This window comes from Punica granatum, chromosome 6 (genome assembly GCF_007655135.1).
Source record: "Punica granatum isolate Tunisia-2019 chromosome 6, ASM765513v2, whole genome shotgun sequence".
Taxonomy (NCBI): Eukaryota; Viridiplantae; Streptophyta; class Magnoliopsida; order Myrtales; family Lythraceae; genus Punica; species Punica granatum.
The window spans coordinates 8,222,174-8,241,377 of record NC_045132.1 but is presented as its reverse complement, the minus strand read 5'-3'; the positions used below and the strand labels follow the sequence as shown (position 1 = coordinate 8,241,377).

Here is a 19,204-nt window from a genome sequence, read left to right as displayed (position 1 = left end):
GTGCATTGCGGAAATAAAAGGTGCACTGCGTTCCTGAGAAGGTGCATGCCAATTGAAAAATGCATTGCCGAATTAAAAGTGCTTCTGCAAGAGGCATGGACGCTTACCCAGTAAGTTGCCTGATGCATGGACGTTTGCCCGGGGGTTTGTAATATGCACGAGGTGCATACTGAATGAACTACATGGTTCAAAGACGTCTACCCAATGGACTTGCGGGGTGCACGAGCGCTTGCTCGGCGAGTTGCAAGGTGCACGAGCGCTTGCTCGGCAGATTGCAAGGTGCATTACTTTCCTAAAAAGGTGCACGCCAATTAAAAATGTATTGCAGAAATAAAAGGTGCACAGCGTTCCTAAGAAAGTGCACGCTAATTGAAAAGTGCATTGCGGAAATAAAAGGTGCACTGTGTTCTTGAGAAGGTGCACGCCAATTAAAAAGTGCATTGCGAAAATAAAAGGTGCATTGCGTTCCTGAGAAGGTGCACGCCAATTGAAAAGTGCATTGCAGAATGAAAATGCTTGTAGAGAGTAAATGCAAATGCTGGAGAGTTGCACGATGTGTGGAAGGAATCATTGTGTTTCATCGATCCAAAACCCCGTGTGTGTTGCGAATAATGCTGTGACAACATGCTTCGTTGTTTGTCATCTGCTTGTGATGCAACTGAGTGCGTTGAGTGCTATCCTGAAGGATTCTCTTCAGATTAAGGCTGGAGTTCTTGGCATAAGACAGGCATGCATTCGTCAGAGGAAAAGACCTTTTGGGGTTTACATCCTTATACCTGCGTATGAAACCATGGGAACTAACAATTGTTGTCAGTCCTACCATACAGCCATAATGAAGATGTGTAAAGAAGTTTGAATAATAATGCTTTGGGGATTTGAACTTAATGACCGTTTGAAATGGTGGTCATGTCCCACAAGATTATGATTTGAAAAGATAAGCCTTTCTTAGAGCGGGCATGACTCGTGGAACTTGCATAACGGTAAGAGGAGGGATTTTTGGGATCCTCCAGATAAAAGATACAACGATTCGACTACATGTCGAAATGAGTCTCATGCTCGGAGAGTCAAAGAGAGTTTGCTTGCATCGAAAACTACCAACCACTACTCGTTGTTGCCGCACGCTGAGTGTAGCTGTCATTTCATAGTCGAGCTGCCAAAGGTCCCCTAATTTTTGCCTAGAACTCCCTTTGTGGGTTTTCAATCTAGCGAGGATCTTGTTTCACACTCTCCTTTTGCCACGGTTCCCCCTTGCGGGATTTTAAACCGTGCCCCTCATTCCCTAATTTTTACCTAGGTCGTCTCAAAGAGGTTTTTAACATAGCGGGAAATTCATTCTTTTTCTTTCAAAGGAAAAGAGCTCAGAGAAAGGGAAAGAGCTGAAGAAGGGAATATGTGAGTGAGCCAGATTAAAAGTGTTGGGGATTGTACATGCGAAAAAAGATAAAATGTAATATGCATTAGGAAAACAACCACAGTGGGGTAACAGAAACACCATCAAGGATAATATTTCTTAAGAGCATCAGCATTGACTGGAAGAGTGTTCTCGTTTCCGTCCATGTCGCTGAGGATGATTGCCCGTTTGTCAAAGACTTTTTTGACGATGAAGGGACCATCGTACTTGTAAGCAAATTTGCTTTTGGAATCTTGGGCGGTGTGGAAGACTTTCCGCAAAACGAGGTCGCCGGGGCTGAACTAGTGGGGACGGACTTTCTTGTTAAACGCTCGGGCCATTCTATGCTGATAGCATTGACCGTGGCAAAGTGCTGTAAGCCGTTTCTCATCAATGAGATTAAGCTGTTTGTAGCGCTGTTTGCTAGTTTCACGGGGCCTACGGAAGCGTAAAAGGAATAAAAAATTCAAAATTTTCTACTCGTGAAACTAGATCCAAGACCTACTAGTAGAATGTGAATAGATAAAGTGTACCTGGAATCTTTTAAACCGTCGACCGAGCGTCCCAAGCGTGATACCTCTACCCGTATCCACATCGACTTCGTCGACGAGTCTTAGAGATCGGCGGTGCTAGCGACCAACGCTCGAAGGAAACACCGGTGTGACTCCGATAACAATAAGACCAATGGACGTCTTCAAATTGAACAATTCGATCCGAACTCTCGTACACCTGTACGGACCCCGAATGTGTCCACCTTCCCGTGGGGATGCATGATGGACACGCGTGAGAATGAGTCGCCACTTATCATTTTACGACCCGAAGGTCGAGGGCGTATAAGTTACCTGGGTTTAGGGGTATGGAACACCTAGTTTTGTTAAGGCATTGGTCTGTGCAGAACCGGAAAGTCCGAGTTCGGGAGTTCACATTACGTGCGGGCCTATATCCCGCACGCCCTTTCGGTATTCTGGTTTGTTAGGCTTGCATGTTTTATTATTTATCGCGTGAATTAAGTTGCGCTTGGCTCACACGTTTTGACACCGAAAATTCGGTGAACTAAACGATGTTGGTAGAGAAGTTGAGAGAGAAGTAAACCCGTTTGTCGGGGAATTGGTTCACAATCTTTCGTTATAGTTCATCGAACCACGGAGGTTGAATTCCCGCGTGAACCAGGACCGCGAGATCTTGGATTTACTTTCCTTTGAGCGAGCATTAGATCGATTTGATTAATTCGACTCTCGGACTGTTCGCTCACCGACTGGAATTCTTACATAATTAATGTACAAAATAAAATCCTTACAAAACTTTCGAAAATAATAAATAAAAATTACAAAGGGTCGAATTCCAGCCAACTCGTGTTCGGTTATTATTCCGCTCTAACTCACCGTGAGTTTAGGAAAAAACTGAAGAACTAAAACTCGATGCACGCTCTCACTGAATAGGGCGTTGGACCCTATGAGTGATGATTAGGGCGTTGGACCCTGTGATTGGTGATTAGGGCGTTGAACCCTAATATTATTCGGCCTAGGGATTAGGCTCGACCCGCATGACAATCAAGTGCTGAAAGATAACACACAACATTTTAATAACAGACAAAGTGTTTGTTCCCGCGTTTGTTGTACCTGTGATCCTGTCATCACTAGTAAGTCATGTGATTACTAGCGATTTGTAAGCACAGGTAAAAGGAAGTGTTTGCGACGCATGCTCTTCAGTTTCGGGTCGCATAGGCGACCCATTGAGAGTTTTTGCTTTGGTGATGCGAATGGGGGTCCCGCTTTTAGAGGCCCCGATGCGAGGCCTTCGGGGCTCCTGTTGGCCTTGCACGGGCATATCGAGACGTTCTCAAAGGTGCCCAAGTGGCTGTATCGGTTGTTCGACGCGCCCTTGAGGTTAGGACCCTTCTCATCAATGTGCCATAGGGCGGCTGTATTTGTAACCCGCATGGGGAATTTTTGTTCAAATTTGGTCAGACCTCGGTCTAGTCATTTCCAGAGTGTTATGACTAGACTCCCGGAAAGAAATGTCTAGGATTTTGGCTTTGTGGTAGCCGATAGAAGGGTGGCTGTGACCTATTTTGGAGTTGTGCAATGACAAAGAGAAAAGTGAAAGCTTAGGGAGCACGTTGCCCAAGGCTGAAAGGATACACGGGTTCACGTTTGTCGTGAGATGTACCCCCCTTCTCTTTCGTCCTTCGGTTACTGTTGGCTGTCTTGAACTGTTTGGATTGCGTGCTTGGTCGCCCGCTGTGCTTGAAGAAGAATCTGCCTTGGACGGTTGAGCTTGGTAGGAGAGCCGATCGGGGATCGTGTCGGAGTAGATAACCTGGCCATTTCCCTTGGGGATCCTTGGTCCGCACAGTGTGCGAGAGCCTAGGGTGACTGTTTTGCTTATCTCTCGTTTTACTCTTATTTTGCTACGGTCACCCACCTCGGGGCCGTACTTTTCAACCTAAAGGGATGAACTCTCCTTTTGCCATGACCGTCCGCTTCGAGATTTTCAGTCATGCCTCTCTTTTGCCCTAGCTTTTGCCTAGGTCTCCCGGAGGGGTTTTCGATCTAGCGGGCTCGATTCTTTTGCCTCTCGAGTTTGCAAGGGCGAAGGGTTCGAATGATTCGACCTCCGAGTGCATTACGTTCTGTCTCCGTCGAGGAGTTGCGTCTGCTGCTCCCCCTTTTTGTCGGGGTTTGTTGATTTCTTCTTCGAATTGACGGTGCCGGAGTTTTATATCTCGGCGGTGCCTTGTTTTGTTCATTGGCGGGTTTTTCCCGCGTCTTTTTTCTCTCTCTTCATTGGCGGGTTTTTCCCGCTTCTTTTCGCTCTGTTTTTTTTTCTTGCAGCTGGGTCTGTATTGTGTCCCGTGTATTTATTTGAAACTCCTCGACTTTGCATCACCGAGGCCGCTTTTGTTTGCTTTGGCCCATGGAGACTTGATGTATTTCGTTGTCCTAGCCCAATTTTGTGAGGGCTGGTTTTCTCAGAAGTCTGATTCTTGTGCACTCCAAAGCCGAATTTCGCGTCTTTTGTCCTTGCATACTTTACAAGTCCTTTCCCTTATTGTCTAAAAAGAAAACAAAATTGCCCCAGGAGTCTGGGTGACCAAGGTTGCTTCGCGTGAATGTTGGACGGGGATGCCTCGGTCTTTGTGATCTGTACCGGGCGTCTTGTGCAATCGCCGCTCCCGATCGTGCATTGTCGTTCCCGTGGAGGGTGCCCCTTAGATGATAGGCACTCTTGAAGCCGAATGTGTCCTGCCCCGGGACTTGTCGTTGCATGTTGTCGGTGATGGGTCTTTGTAGTGGGGAAGGCCCAATTTGCCCCGGGGTGTCGCTCGATCTCGGTGGAGACGCATGCGTCGAGGTTGAATGGTTTGTTTAATTGTCTCTGTCTTCGGCTTCGTGGGGGGTACATATTCGTCGGAAACCTCCCTCGTCAAAGTATGAGGAAAGGGTCCGAGAGGAATTCTCAGGGAGATGTGAACCTGTGTATCGTTCTTCGCCTGTGACCGGCGTGTCCCTGTGAGAGATGACAAAGAAGATGATGCATTAGGTGATTGATCGGTGTAATATGCGGTAAGAAATGTAGAGTGGACCCATAGGAAAATCCCCTTGTCCAACGTGCGACCCATGGGGTGCCGCGCGTGGGGAACACTCAATTCTGAGATCTAGTCATCGCCACCATGGAGTGGGCAGACCGTGGCTAGGGGCCACATAAGTGTACTTTCCCCGATTGTGGGTTGGCATGCGTAGCCGTCCTAGGGAAGGCTCGAGGAGCCAGATCCCATGAGGACAGACGAACCGAACAATTCCAACAGAACCAACAGGGCGTCTTTGGGGTTGTCCTAGTGCGCCCGTGAAGGGTTCATTCATGCCGGGAGCTTGTTTGGGAATGCATATAAATAAATGTAAAAGAGAGTTTAGGGAAGAGTGCATGTTGCCCCAGTGGCTAGTTGATGGCCTAAGTAGAGGGTGGGCAGGGATCATTCTCCGGTCAGAGATGTGGCCGTGCTAGTGACTTTCGCGGCGGGTGGGCAGGGCCATGCTCTGTTCGTTGGAGCTGTTGCTTGTGATCTTTTGCGGAGGGAGGGTTGGGATTCGGTGTCGAAGTTCCAAAGTGCTGGACAGGAAGTATTCATTGTCCTGATTGTGGTCGTTCAAGATTCAAGTTGTCTTCTTGTCAGTTATTTCCTACAATGGGAAGAGGAAAAGCAATGGAGGAACAAGAACTATTCGTAATTTGAATGCAACTGCGTAGGGGAGAGAACTGGCCTGGTAGGCGTCATGCAAGCACACTGAGAGACATGCATAAGGTGTGTCGAGGATGCGTGCATGGGCAAGGTAGGGGTGTGCTCGCACGACGCGAAAAGGGCACGCTCAGTTGTGCTGATGGAAGCACTTGTAGCATGGAGGGACGTGTGCTCAACCATGCAATGACATAATCGATTGCGCGGGATCAATGGGGAGTTAGTGTTGCTTGGATGGTTGGCCCTTGAGCTACTGATCGTCTCGCCGTGGAGGAAGGGTGAGGACCATAAGAGGTCCACCTACAAAGGCGGTCACAACTTTGTCTACCGTGTGGTAGTGTTAATTGTCGTGTAAAACAGTAAATGGATAGGATGCATGCAATGCGCGAGTTTTCAAAAGCTAATGCTGTCGTTCACATTGACTCAAAAAGTTCAAAGTACAATGCAAATTTTGTAAAATAGAGCCTTAAGCTGATTTGCCACCACACTCGGGATTTGAGCGAGCGCGGCCTCGGAAAGCACCGGGTCTAGGCGAGGGCCTTGCGGAGACATCTATACTAGAGTGCATGTGTTGGCCTTCATGAGGCCCTTTCTTAGACCTCTCCAGGGCGGCGTTCGCCCAAACGAGCTCCTGATCGTATCTCTGTAGCTTATCGCGGGTTTGGGAGAGCTCCCTCCAAGTTGTGGTTGGCCGGCGAGTTCCTCATCTCTCAGCAACCTCTCGGTAATCAAACCTAGTGTTGGTGAGGTCGATCATGCTGTCCCAGAGTATACGCCATCCGCATTTCGTGGCGGGTCGGTGAGGTCCTTATGTGCTAGTGGACTCTGTCGAGGCGCGGGCAGGAGGCCGAGCAAGGCGTCCCTTACCAAGACGATAAGAAAATCTGCTTAGGACTTGTCAACGTGAACGACATCCTAGTGTGTTTTGAAAACTGCATGATGCATATGTGCAGAGAAAAGTAAATGCCCACGGCTTAGTACAAATTACAAGGTACATCGCTCTTGAAATAGAAAAGACTCAAGTGGCACGCAGGCCGACTCGATGGACTGTTGTCGGCGTCGGGTTGAAGGCTTGCATGGAGGCATAGCACGATGCATGGTTCGGTGCTACAGGGACCGTGCTATCTATGGATGGGGGCCCCCGAATCAAGGGTGTGAATTCCTTGAAATCGAGCGAGGATCTTTGGGAGCCGGTTCGGTGGCATAGCTGACTCGATCCGTTCCCTTACTCGGAACCTCTGACTAACCTAGCTTCCTATTTTGGCGCCCGTGGGATTTCGGACGAGGTACCTAGAAACCCGCTAGAATGATGCGATGCAAGTACGTAAAATGAATGTGCACGAAATAAATGTGCTTAAAATAAATGTACAGACAGTGATAAATAAACATGCAAGCAAGCAAACGGAATCGAGCCTGAACCCTCTAGCCGTCCCCAGTGGAGTCGCCAAGCTGTGCGCACCCGAATTTCATCTCGTCGGGGCACGCGTGCGCGCGCCTATGCAACGCGGCTTTGGAGTGTCCACCTTCCCGGGGACTCGCGACGGACGCACTTGAGAAGGAGTCGCCACTTACTGTTTACGACCCGTAGGTCGAGGGCCATTGAGTCACCCGGGTCTAGGGGTACGGGGTACACCTAAATACTAAGGCAATGGTCATACGGAACCGAAAAATCCGAATTCGGGGGTTCTATTATATGCGGGCCTATATCCCACACGCCCTTTCGGTACTCTAGTTTGCTAGGCTTGCCGTTTTGTTTATTTACCGCGTGATTTAGGGTTGCACTTGACTCGCCCGTTTTGACACCGTAAAGTCGATGAATTGATCAAATTGGGCCAAGAATCCGAAAGATGAGTAAACATGTGCATTGAGGAATCGGTTCACTATCTTCGCGTTACAGTTCGTCGGACCGTGGTGGTCGATTTCCTACGCAAACCGAGACCACGAGTTTTCGAGTTTACTCCTCTCTTGGTAACAATAGACCAACTTGACCGGTTTGACACTCAGACCTTTCGCTCGCCGATCGGGGATCCTTACAAATGAATGAATGAATGTACAAACGAATCCTCGCAATGTTCTCTTGAGTAATTACAAAATACAACCGAACAAGTAAATGGATCCCGATCGGTTTGCGTCGGGTCAATATTCCGCTCCGGCTCACCGTGTGTTTTCAATAGCCGATAAATAAATTAAGGCAACGCGGGCTCAAGGAGCCGGGGGTTGGGTCCGATCGAACCAACGGTCTGTAGGGGAACCGGTTGATTTCCACTGTAATCGTTGGACCAATCGAGCTCTCGGGTGATATCTAAACACGTTTCACACATCCAATCCAAATTGCCTCCCACATAGGCCATACTTGGAGTGTGATGGTGACTCTAGGCTAGATCCCATTCCGCACTCGGGTTGCACGCGCTCAGTGAGTTAGGAGGCGTTGGACCTCGTGTTCGGTGATTTGGGGTGTTGGACCCCGCATATTACGTAGCCTATGGGTTCGGACCCGAGTCGTAACAAATCAGCAAAAGCAAATGGGAAACAGAAGAAAACTGATAAAACTGATGAAAAACAGGCAAAAACTGATAAATGCAGATAAATACAGACAAGTTGTACATTAGGCCGAATGTACGTGATTTAATCAGTTATTAACCGGAGTTGATTAGCAAACAATGTATCTAACCTAGGCAAACAAAGAGCTGGGCTGGGACATGGTTCTAGGCCAATTACATGTGTGAATTTGTTTTAGAATTCTATTCAGTGAGGTGTCACTGCGGTTTCACCGAATTTGCCAAACTCGTATTTTGACTCTAGATTGGAATCTAGCATTCCGCCTATCCGTTATCTAATGTTTGATCAAGCCAAATGCATGATTAATTCGGTTTTGTATGTTTTGTGACAAAAATAACAACATTAACTATCGAAACTACAATAAGAAGATAGAAACATCGAAAAGTGAATGAAATGGTTCATGCGAATGCAACTCACACCCGAACGGGCCGCCCTTTTCCATCCATAGATCAAGGTGTTTCGGTCTCCTTAATGCTTAGGGTATCGGCGAATCATGAAATGACGGTTATGCCCTTGGACGGTAAGGTATGTGAGATGCACGCGTAAAATTGAGACTACATGACATGAAGAGGTCTAAAGAGGATTCGCGTGTTTCGACTTGAGCCGCCTCAAATTGGGCCCGGACTCGAATCATAGCACACGAGTACTCCCTGGACACTAATTCTATTCGTGTCTCGCATCTCGATGCTTTGAAATTGGGGATTTAAAAAAAGGGTATTTCCACTATTTCGTGATCCGTGGATGCGTTTACAAATTAATATTCAATTTGTCCAATTATTTAAGCCGAATGATTTCATTAACCAAATGACACGTCCCATTTCCCATTCGTGGAATGGTTTAATGATTGAGACCTCGAATCTCAATTGTGATGGATCAATGAAATGATTGTTCGATATTAACGTACCTAGCATACGAATTAACATGAAACCAACGATTAAATGAAAATTGTGATTACAATCAATTCCAAGAATCGGTTTTGACCATTTCTTGCATGCGTAAAACATCAAACACAATGACAACGTACATTTTTACATAGCCGGTGCCGCCATGATCTTAGGAACGCAACCAAACATACAAACAAGTACAAACACGATATTTAGAGGAATCGATAAAACGGCACCGACTCATGGGAAGCGAAAGATGTAAAAACTCGGGAAACGACTTGAGTCGGGGAAAGGAGGCCATCCATGGCCCGAGGAAGCCAAGAGGGGCTCTCAGCCACCTCCCTTGGGGTGAGGCCGAGAAGCTCCTTTGGCTTGCCTGAGCCAACAAGGTCTCCTCGACTCCGATTCAAGCTATTTCCCGACATGCTAGCATTGTAAACGATGAAAACATGCATAATACGATGTAAAAACACATAAAAACATAAACTTGCATGCGAATCGGTCATGGACCGCCTTATCGCCCCACAAACGCAAAGAAAACGTAAAAGTCTTAACTTCTCTAAGTCGGGAATGATTATACCTTGCCCCGAGATGCGGAAAAAGTCGAGGAAAGTCGAAAAAACGGCTTCGGGAAGTCGATTCTGCCCCCTGGAACGAACAGACCCGAATCAGTGAAGTCGGGTCGGCGGCAGACCCGACTGGCAGTCCAGCTTGTCGGGGCTGTACCGGTTGATCGGGATGGAATTTTCGCACGGCGCCAGTTACGTTGGATTCCCAAGAGACTAAGGATCGCGTCTGCGGTGGTTTCGGGAGGAGAGCATGCGTAGATTTTCCGGAAATCAAAAACAAAGTCGGATCAGTAAAAAGAGACGGACCCAGTCGGGGCAAAACAGACCCGACTGACACTCGATAAAGAAAAGGCTCTATAGGAGGCTCCCGGTGGTCTTTTGGCATAAGGTCGGTGGAATTGGACTCCTAGCTGAGTGAGGATCACGGTGATATGTGGCTCGTAGTGAGATTCAACCCGAGCTGACCTGTATGTTCCTGCAAAGTTCGGGTCAGAATAGAAAACCAGAGGAACAGACCCGACTGGCACCCGATGAAGAAACGACTCTACGGGAGGCTTCCGGTGGTCTTTTGATGCAAGATCGGTAGCATTGGACTCCTAACTGACTGAGGATCATGCCTGCAGTGGTTTCTTGAAGATTGGACATGTCGATTTTCCTGAGAGATGCAAAGAAAACTGGTAAAGACTGGAAAAAATCTGTAAAGGGAGAAAAGAGAGAAATGACGGTGGTGCACGGTTGAGCGGCTCTCGGCATGAGACCACCTTGTCACGGGGGAGAGTGAGGGTCATGAGGAACCCCTAGGAAGTGATGGCACGACTCGCCATGGTCGTGGGAAGAAATGGCGTGCCGAGGACCCCGGGGTGGCTATAGAAACCCATTTCTGTACTGTTTCTGTTACCTGCTGAAACGGTGTGTTGGAGGCTTCGAATGCTAAAACTAAGTTCGGAAATGGATTTAGAAGGTCGAAAACATGTGGGGTAAGAAGTTTGGTCAAGGCTCGGGCAAAGTCGGGGGGCGGGACTCGCCTAGGAACCAGGAAAGTGCCTAGAGACCCGATTCTAGACTGTTCTGGATCTGGATGCTGGAAGCTTCAAATGCCGGAACTAACACCGGAGATGGACTCGGGAGGTCAAGTACGTGTGGGATATGAAGTTTGGTCAAGTTTGGTTCGAGTTGAGTGGTGGTTGCCGGAAAACGGTTGAGTTTTCCGGCAATTTTGGCATTGAACTGGGCTGTGCTTGGGCTGAACGAAGTGTTGGAGTTTGAGAGGAATTTGAGAGAGTTTTTGAGTGAGAAAGCTATAGAGAGAGTGCAAGAGGAGTTGTGATTAACTTAATGACCCGAGAGGCTTATATAGGAAGGCTAATGATGCAAAATTATTGAAATTAAGTGAAATTAGAGGGGGGTGCTTAGGGCATCCGAATTTTTAAGAGGGATTAGGGAGGGGAAGTTGTCTTGAAAAGTTGATGGGAGGTGATGGATGGAAGAAGAGAAGTGATGTGGTGTAAGAGATATTTTGAAATGGGTGGATGGGGGAGAGTTGACTTGCTTTTAGCCACCCCTAGAGAGAAGCCATGGCTTGCGGCTTGGCTTGGCTCGGCTTGGCTTGGCTAGCTCAAGGGTCCCACTTGACTAGAAAGAAAGCCGGAAGAAGCTCGGGGCTCGATTGGTCGCGTGTTTGATTTTCGTAGCTCGTTTGAACGATGAATTATCGATGTACGTGCGAATGCGATTTTAATGAGCTTAAATATTGACATGCTCCGTGTAAGTAAATGCTCGAGTAGCCCGGGCACTCAAAAGCCGATTTTGCTCTGTTTGGATGATCGGAGCGAAGTTGTCCGTTTTTGTTGCATGTTCGCGCCTCTACGTGCTGTACCGCTCGTGTCGGTGTGCTTTGTGCTTTGGGCAGAACGGTTTACTCACCGACCCCGGCTGGAGATCGATAACCGGAGATGACCTAGGAATCCGCGAACGAGGCTTTCTCAGTGTTTCCCGAGTGTTCTGATGTGTTCGGAGACCACTGTGATATCCGTTTGTCAAATATGAGTCCCGAAGGCTTGTCGAGAGGCGTTCGTGACCATTGAAACGTCACTCGGGAGATCGGTATGACTTGCTTGGTCCGAACCGAAATGATTTCCTAGCCCCTAGGGGTTGTTGGGAGTGGGTGGTGCAAAGCTCGGATGTCAACATTTTCCCGAATGAGCTATGAGCACAAGATTCCCCCTGAAAGGGGCCCTTTTATTACTGGAATGGTACTTGGGAAACCTAAATGGATTTTGCAATGCGATCGGGATTTAACTCCCAAGCCCTTGAGGTCCCTGGGATTGATTGGCTCAAATCTCGTGCACTGATGATTTGTTAAAAGGGTCTCCGGCTATGTCTTTCTGTAGAAAATGACCCATTTTTCCAGGGTCGGAATCCACTCGGGAGACCAAGATGAACCCCGAAACGCAGTCTGAATCCTGTTTCATGGTCCTGGTGGTCCTTGGGTGTGTGTAGGCCTGTTTCCGGGTGCTGTTTGTTTGTTCGTGGATCGGGCGCCCCGGGAGCCTTGTCGGGAAGGCGTCTGTAAATGTTCGGGAGTGCCCCGGCATAAACAGGATGCTTCTGAAATGCGCTCGGATGTGCCATTGGTCATTTTGGCACAAAGAGGGATTTTTAGAGTCCCGTATTGGATACCTTCCGACGCTTCGGTGATCTGGTGATGAATAGTGTCACAGTTCCAGCTCCTGTTGCTTTGGGGCTCGTCGTCTGTTTACTCTTCCGATTGCCCTCCTGTGCTTTTTTCTAGTGGACCCTGCTTCTCTCCTGTAATTCATGACTTCGTGCCAGCATGTTCGCCTCCGGTTTCCCGATCGTGAATAGTGACCTGAGCTTTGATCAGAAGTCTTCTGTTGGAACCGGTGGACCAAAATAGGGTGCTGACACCACTCTTTTTTAAAATCAAAATCCGATTTTAAAATCATACTTTGAAACCAAACGCAGCATATACGTTTTATTGAAGGATGCATAAGAACCTTTTTTGGGATGGTTGCAAAACACAAACCAAGATACTCATTGTGTCTTAACTGTTGAACTGTAACTCAGAGTTCAATATGAGCGAGAGGTCCTACTAACTTATTGTTTCAATTATCAATGATATGTTGCCAAATGATGCAAACTTAGGAAGTAACTTTTATAGTTCAAAGTTATAGTTCAAAGAAGATGGTGACACAACTTGGGCTTGGTTACGAGAAGAAACATGCTTATGCTAATAATTGTATATTGTTTTACAAAGAACATGTTAATAAGATGTTGCGCTTAGTGTGTGAGCGCTCACAGTATAGACCAAAAAGGAAGTGTTGACATGGCAAGTGGAAACAAGAACCTTATAAGGTGCTTCCATATGCACCATTAACTCCTGGACTTCAACGACTATTTATATTGGAGAAAATATCTCACCACATGACATGGAATGATTCCAATCACTGTGAAGGTGCATTTATGGCACATCTTTCGATGGTGAAGCATGGAAGGATTTTAATTGCACTCACCAATAATTTGCAGCGGATCCTTGGAACGTGCATATTGGGTTATGCACTGATGGATTCAACCCATTTGGGCAATTTGGCAGTTCTTATTCATGTTGGCTGATCGTAATTGCTATGTAATTTGCCACCTAGTATGTGCATAAAAACTCCATATATGTTCTAGAGATTGATAATTCCAGGTTCATAAAGCCTAGAGAACCACGTGGATGTAATCTTAAGGCCTTTGATAAATGAACTAAATCTCTTATCAAGGGTAGAAGTGAGGACTTGTGCTGTACACAGGAAGCAGAATTTTCAAAGGAAAACATCACTTATGTGGACTATTAGTGATTTTCCGACATTTGCTATGCTATATGGATGGAGCACTAATAGGAGGTTGGCATGTCCTTATTGTATGGAACTTACTAAGTCTTTTAGACTTAATAGTAGAGGGAAAGCATCATTTTTCGATTGCCATCGTCAGTTCTTGCCTTTACATCATCCTTATAGAAACCACAGGGATAAATTTAGAAAAGGCATTGATGTGAAAACCTCCCGCCTCGATGATTATTTGATAAATAGGTGTTGGCTCGGGTTACTGAACTTCCAAATATTATATTTGGAATAACATTTGTTGGTCAAGACATACATGGACTTGACGTATCTCATAACCGGCTGAAAATGATTATGCACTGGGAGTTGCCTTATTGGCACGCGAACCTGAATGCACATCAAGAAAAATGTATTTGAGAACATTTTTTATACAATGATGGATGTGAAGAACAAGACCAAAGACAACATTAAAAATAGAGAGGATTTGAAAAGGTTCTACAATCGACCCTAGCTATAATTAATAGATACGAATGTGAGGATTGTGAAACCCAAGGCTTCGTTTACATTGAGCAAGAAACAACATAGAGACGCTTGCCTCTTTAATGTCTTAAGTTTCCTTATGGCTCCGCTTGTAATATATCTCGGTGAGTGAACGTGGATAATAATCCTGCTTTTGGTTTTAAGAGTCATGGCTTCCATGCGTTTATGGAGAGGTTGCTTTATGTTGCCTTTAGAGATATGTTGTCTACTCAAGCGTGAGATGCATTAACTGAAGTATGTCATTTCTTTCAGGGATATATGCTCGACACTTTTTTCATGCGAGTCACATGGCGATACTTGAGAAAAATATCGTGGAAGCTTTATGCAAACTTGAGAAGATATTTCCACCTGGTTCTTTGATTCCACAGAGCACTTGTTGATTTGGCTTATGAACCTTGAGTTGGTGGACATGTATAATATGAAAGGATGTACGCATTCGAATGGTGAGTTCCAACATCTTTATAAATTTTTAAGGTTAATTTTAAAATTTCCTATATTTGATAAATAAATGTTGGCTTACTCCATTTGATCTAGGTTTATGCATAGGCCAAAGAAAATGATAAGAAATAAGGCACGATATGTGAGGCATATATTGAGTAGGAAATTTTCGCATTCCGCTCATTCTATTATGAACTGAGTGTACAATCAAAGTTGATTCGGGTACTGCAGAATGATGATGGAGAAAATATAGAAAACATGGGACAACTTTCGGTGCTTTGCCATCCACATCAACCGCATGGTCCATTCAAGTATCGAATGATGTCTGACAATGAGACGGATGCTGTACATGCATATATTTTGCTAAATACCCCAAAAATCGCTCCTTTACTTGAGTGAGTCTTACAAGAGTAAACAAATAATTAGTGATTGTCGGTTTGTAGAAATTGATAAGTTAATTTGGTGAAAAAATTTTAGGAAGTATGATGAGTAACTTACAAGAATGGAAAGGTTATACAAAGAGAAGTTTGTGGAATGGTTGAAGTAATATGTAAGTTGAAAAGATTTGTCCATTTTTTTACGTCATATAATAATGATATTATAGTCATTGTTGATACTAAAAATCGGTATTGGGTAATCCGCTTGTGCTCATGCCTCTATAGAAAGGATCTAATGCTTATTTATTATTGAATACTTGTATATGTATAGAAATGAAGCTCTTCTGACAAGGGAAATGCAAGTTCCTCCTCTCTTGAATGGGCGAGCACCTACTTTATATTTATTTCCTTACCCATCTTTCACCTGCTTCGATAAGAGGAATATCCCCCATTTATAACGTTAATCCCCGAACAACAATCTAGGCTTTGACAAATTGACAGGCTATATAATAGGGTCTACCACATGGGCTTGCTGACTATTTCTGCAACTCACAAGACAAGTGTTGTTTGTATTTCTTTATTCTTTCTTGCCTAATAAACTCTTGCCATGTGTCCGCCCATTGATCTCCCCCCATCATTTGCCCCGAGGCACTTCAAGTACTTTCCGTGCTTGATCATACTCATTTGGAAGGTCTCTTAACAGAATGGCGTGACCGATGCATTGAATTGGAGGCTGACCTGGAGTGCCTGTGTGAGGAAAGGGACTTAGCTGTCCGTCCAAGGAATGACCTGGAGGGGCATGCGCAATTTTTACTCATGGATCGTTATTGACCCATAGGTTCGAGCAATTTGTTTGCCCAACGTGTCTATTAAAAGACCTTTTTTTTTTCTTTGGCTCGTGGCTCGTCCTAACCCATAGGTGTAAACAATTCGTTGGCATGACAAGTCTATCTGTGGATCTTATAACATGGGCTATCAATATTGTTTAATGACTTGAAACTTTACAATCCATGGGGTTCATTTCAAGCAACAATGTTCTTCTTGATGGCTAATGATACTAAAGCCTTATTCGAAGGGGGGCACAGCTCTATGACTCGTACTCTTTATTGATAGTATATCCTCAAGTGCACGGCATTCCATGTTCGTGGGATATGCCGTCCATCAAGGTCCTCGAGTTTGTGTGCCCCATTTCCCATAGTTTGTGTAACCTTGTATGGTCTTTCCCAATTCTGGCTTAGCTTTCCCAATCCGCAAGAAGTGATTTTTGCCTTCTGCAGAACGAGGTGGCCTACCCAAAATTGTCGATTTTTTATTCTCCTATTGTAGTATCGAGCCGCTTACCGTTATCTTTTGGCCATCTTTAGTGCGCCGACTATCCTTGTTTCTTCAAGCAAGTCTAGGTTCCCACGTAAACCTTCTTGATGGGCGACGGGCTCATATGCCTCCACCCGAGGAGTTGGCATTTCCACTTCCACTAGTAGGACTGCTTTCGTTCCAAAAGCTAAGTTAAAAGGCGTTTCCCCCTGTTGCTAATCTGACAGTAGTTCGATCTGCCCATAACTCAAAGGGTAAAGCACTAGCCCACTGCCCTCGAGCTCTGTCGAACTTGTTCTTGAAATAATGTAATATTACTCGGATTGTTGCCTCCGCCTACCCATTGGTCCGGGGATGTGATGCTGAGGTAAAACGGTGTTCGATGACCTACTCTTCGCAGAATTCATGGAACCTTCTGTTGTCGAATTGCATTCTGTTTTCTGTTATGATGATTTTGGAAGTCCATGCCTGCATATCAGGTTTTTCCACCGGAAATTTTTTTCCTCCCTTTCCGTGTTTTTTGCGAGTGCTTCTGCTTCCACCCACTTTTCAAAGTAGTTGATTGCCAATATTACGAATTTTCTTTGGCCTGACGCTGGGGAAAATGGTCCCATGATATCCGCGCCCATTGAGCGAAGGGCCATACGGAACCTAGCTGATGTAAAGACTGCGGTGGCGCTTTCGGAATGCATGCGTGTTTTTGACATTGATTACACTTCCTTATCAGATTCTCTGCACCCTTTAAAACAGTGAGCCAATAATAGCCTTGCCTTGTGATCTTATGCGCCAACGCTCCTCCTCCCAGGTGATTGCTACATGCCCCTTCATGAATTTCATGGAGGACATAACGAGATTCCGCCGGCATTAGACATCTTAGTTATGAGAATGATTACAATCTCCTATGGAGTGTGTCGTTGATAATTGTGTACCTTGTTGCTATTTGTTCGACCCTGCATGCCTCAAATCCAAAGGTGGGTGTGTTCCATCTTACTTGATGATTGGGGTTGTCCAATCTTCTTCTACGAACTAGGTTGCTATTTCGGCTTCCATTATTTTTGGTTGAGATAGTGTGATGCGGTAGAAGAGACGGCAAGTCGGTATTTGGAGAAAAATAAGTTTTGACTATCCTATGTCAAGGGAAACGGCTTTCGAAGCAAAACTCACAGTTTTACTATGATTTTTCGATTTTTAAGGCAAATTCCATCGTTTAGGGCCTCAAACAGGCAATTTATGTTATTTAGGGCGTTTTTACAATTTTAGGAAAAAGTTTATGTTTTTCGTGCAATTTAAGCTTTTTTAAGACCTATTTAAGCTTTATAAAACCCTAGGGTTGAAGACAGTGAATTTCAGATTTATCAATAAAGTTATGGAGCTACCGTGCTCTTTCTCCCAATCTCGGATTTGTTTCGAGTTTGATGCCTATTCCTGATATTCGTAGAATCAACAGGTGATAGAAGGTTGTTGTCTGGTATTCGTGTGCGAATCAACAGATCGCAACTAGGTTCCACTGCGTCACAGTGTTTCTACCATGATTGTGCGACTTGTTGGGGCTAATCGTGCACTTGCTAGTTTTGCCAAGGCGTCGGCATGTACGTTGTTGGCTCGCGGCCCTTGCTTCACTTGTTCTTCCTTGATTGCCTCCTTCATTTTATTCACGTGAGTCAGATATATTGCTAGCACGTCGTCCCGAGTGGCGTATACTCCATTCACTTGATTGATCATGAGCATTGTTTCGCTATAGATGCCTAACTTTTCCACTCATATGTCTTGATAATCTCAGTCTTGTGATCAATGCCTCATATTCGGCAACGTTGTTCATTGCAGGAAATTAGAATCGCAGGGCATACTCCATGATTAATCATTTGGGACAGGTTAAGACGACTCCTGCCCTAGCCCCAGTCTTGTTAGAAGCCCCGTCCACATGCAGGACCCACGGTTCGGGAGTCTCCACTACCTGGATCTTAGCATTTTGATTATGGGGAATACATTCATTGATGAAATCACTTAACGCTTGTATCTCAATATCAAATTCACTTAGCTCAACTGCCCATTTTATGAGGCAGCCTAAGAGGGTTGGGCGATGCCTGACTGTTTTAAGTGGCTATTCAGGGAGTAAGATGATTGGGTGCGCTTGACAATAAGGCCTCAATTTTTGAGCCCGTGGTCACTAAAGCGAATGTCGCATTTTTAACGTCAGTATATCTAGTTTCTGCACCCATCGAGGTCTTGCTAGCAAAGTAGACTGGTTTTTGGTCGCCACCGTTGTTTCTTAGGAGGACCGAGCTAATGGCGGACTCACAGATTGTGATGTAAAAAATTAGCTCTTCCCTCGGTGTAGTTACCACCAATCAAGGCAACCTCCCCATATATGTTTTCAAATCTTCGAATGCTGTATGGCATTTTGAGCTCCACTGAAATCGTGTAGGATTCCTCAGTTGTTTGGAGAAACGAAGGCACCTATCACCAGATCGTGCTACGAATTTGCTTAATGCGACAATTAGTCCTGCCAATTTCTGTACGTCCTTCACATTTTTAGGTGGTGCCTTTCTAGTTGGCCTTGATTTTATCTGGATTCGCTTCAATACCTCACTCACTTACCAAAAATGCCAGAAATTTCCGTGATCGCAAACCGAAAGCACACTTGGCGGGATTCAACTTCATGCAATACTCTCTGAGTACATCGAAACATTCTTGCAAGTCCTTGACATGGTTACAAGCTTCTTTGCTTTTTATTAACATGTCGACGTACACTTCCATGGTCTGTCCCATTTGCTTCCTGAATAAGTGGTTCATGAGCCGCTGAAATGTAACACCTGCATTTTTTAACGCGAAAAGCATAACTTTGTAACAAAATATGCCTTGACCGATAATGAAAGAGGCTTTTTCCTGGTAATCGGGGTGCATCAGGATCTGATTATATCCAGAGTAGGCGTCCATGAATGACAAAAGTTCATTCCCAGGAGTGGCATCCATCAACCGGTCTATGCATGGCAGAGGGAAACTGTCTTTTCGGCATGCTCTATTCAAGTCGGTAAAGTCCATGCACATGAGCTA

The 19,204-nt window shown here is 45.5% G+C and overlaps 1 long non-coding RNA gene across 1 annotated transcript; it reads left to right on the top strand.

Annotated features, from left to right (window-relative positions):
- The first annotated feature begins 16,325 nt into the window (after positions 1-16,325).
- Positions 16,326-18,291, top strand: LOC116211931. The gene is made up of 2 exons (XR_004157785.1): positions 16,326-16,517; positions 17,975-18,291. It is a non-coding gene; the product is annotated as an uncharacterized LOC116211931 (long non-coding RNA).
- The last annotated feature ends 913 nt before the right edge of the window (positions 18,292-19,204 follow it).